Source organism: Schistocerca nitens, chromosome 12 (genome assembly GCF_023898315.1).
Source record: "Schistocerca nitens isolate TAMUIC-IGC-003100 chromosome 12, iqSchNite1.1, whole genome shotgun sequence".
NCBI classification, from domain to species: domain Eukaryota; kingdom Metazoa; phylum Arthropoda; class Insecta; order Orthoptera; family Acrididae; genus Schistocerca; species Schistocerca nitens.
Window position 1 is genome coordinate 95,423,356 of NC_064625.1, and position 2,210 is coordinate 95,425,565.

At 45.1% G+C, this 2,210-nt stretch overlaps 1 pseudogene; it reads left to right on the plus strand.

Annotated features, from left to right (window-relative positions):
- The first annotated feature begins 310 nt into the window (after positions 1-310).
- On the plus strand, positions 311-428 carry LOC126215530 (5S ribosomal RNA; annotated as a pseudogene).
- The last annotated feature ends 1,782 nt before the right edge of the window (positions 429-2,210 follow it).

The window sequence follows — 2,210 nt, forward strand, 5'->3', positions numbered from 1 at the left end:
ATACAATGGGATTTTTCAGCAAAGTTCTAAGATTTTCGATTGTGGCTGTCCAACGCCGTCAGTTAAGCGGTTTTTAACTCGTTTTTGGTTTATATAAAACCCCATGTCATTTCAGGCATGTGTGTCAAGTTTCGCCTCTGCTTATATTTCTTTTTCGTAAAGTAGTGCATTTTAACATGTTAACGGACTTTTTGGGTCACCCTCTATATATAAAATCAAATGTCCTCACTGATTTGCTAACTCATCATCGTCTAAACCAAATCGCTAAGCATAGAAACTTGAGTTTTGGAGATGGTATTCATCATCCTACGCCAACGGCCTCACCGCAGTGGTAACACCGGTTCCCGTCAGATCACCGAAGTGAAGCGTTGTCGGGCTGGGCTAGCACTCGGATGGGTGACCATCCCGTCTGCCAGGCGCTGCTGGCAAGCGCGATGCACTCAGCCCTTGTGAAGCAAACTGAGGGCTACTTGATCGAGAAGTAGGGGCTCCGGTCTCGGAAACTGACACGCGGTCGGGAGAGCAGTGTGCTGACCACACGCCCCTCCATATCCGCATCCAGTGATGCCTGTGCGCTGAGGATGGCACGGCGAACGGTCGGTAGCGTTGGGTCTCCATGGCCTGTTTGGGCGGAGTTTAGTTTATTCATCTTATACTGTAGGCATCATTTAAGAAGGGAACTTTTGGAATTTCACTCCTAAGAGAGTGAAAAAGGGGACGAAAGGTGCTTTCAAAATATGTCGCTACTAAGGCAGGTTTGAAACTGGACCTGCTAAATCTGGTATTTGCTATCTCGGTTAGCCAGCCGGAGTGGCCGTGCGGTTCTAGGCGCTACAGTCTGGAGCCGAGCGACCGAAACGGTCGCAGGTTCGAATCCTGCCTCGGGCATGGATGTGTGTGATGTCCTTAGCTTAGTTAGGTTTAATTAGTTCTAAGTTCTAGGCGACTGATGACCTCAGAAGTTAAGTCGCATAGTGCTCAGAGCCATTTGAACCATTTTATCTCGGTTAAAAATAAACAAAATACGTATTTCAGTGTTTTTGGAAATTCAATGTTCATGGAAGGCCAGCGCCTAAAGCAGTCGAATAGGGGAACATCTACATCCGTACTCCGCAATCCACCCGACGGTGTGTGGCGGAGGGTACTTTGAGTACCTCTATCGGTCCTCCCTTCTGTTCCAGTCTCGTATTGTTCGCGGAAAGAAAGATTGTCGGTTTGCCTCCGTGTGGGCTCTAATCTCTCTGATTTTATCCTCATGGTCTCTTCGCGAGATGTACGTAGGAGGGAGCAATATACTGCTTGACTCCTCGGTGAAGGTATGTTCTCGAAACTTCAACAAAAGCCCGTACCGAGTACTGAGCGTTTCTCCTGCACAGTCTTCCAAGGGGGTTTATCTATCATCTCCGTAACGCTTTCGCGATTACTAAATTATCCTGTAACGAAGCGCGCTGCTCTCCGTTGGATCTTCTCTATCTCTTCTATCAACCCTATCTGGTACGGATCCCACACTGCTGAGCAGTATTCAAGCAGTGGGCCAACAAGCGTACTGTAACCTACTTCCTTTGTTTTCGGATTGCATTTCCTTAGGATTCTTCCAATGAATCTCAGTCTGGCATCTGCTTCACCGACAATCAACTTTATATGATCATTCCATTTTAAATCACTCGTAACGCCTACTCCCAGATAATTTATGGAATTAACTGCTTCCAGTTGCTGACCTGCTGTTTTGTAGCTAAACGATGAAGGATCTTTCTTTCTACGTATTTCCAGAACACTACACTTGTCTACATTGAGATCAATTGCCATTCCCTGCACCATGCGTCAATTCGTTGCAGATCCTCCTGCATTTCAGTACAATTTTCCATTGTTACAACCTCTCGATATACTACAGCATCGTACGCAAAAAGCATCAGTGAACTTCCGATGTTATCCACAAGGTCATTTATGTATATTGTGAATAGCAACGGTCCTACTACACTCCCCTGCGGCACACCTGAAATCACTCTTACTTCGGAAGCCTTTCTCCATTGATAATGACATGCTGCGTTCTGTTATCCAGGAACTCTTCAATCATTTTTATGAAAATATTTCGTTTCGGTAGCATTTTAAAGTCAAAATCTACGAAAATTTATATTTGGCTTCTCGATTACAAATAAAAAAATGTTTTTGGAGATTCAACCCCTTTGGGGTTGAAATAAGGAATGCAAATG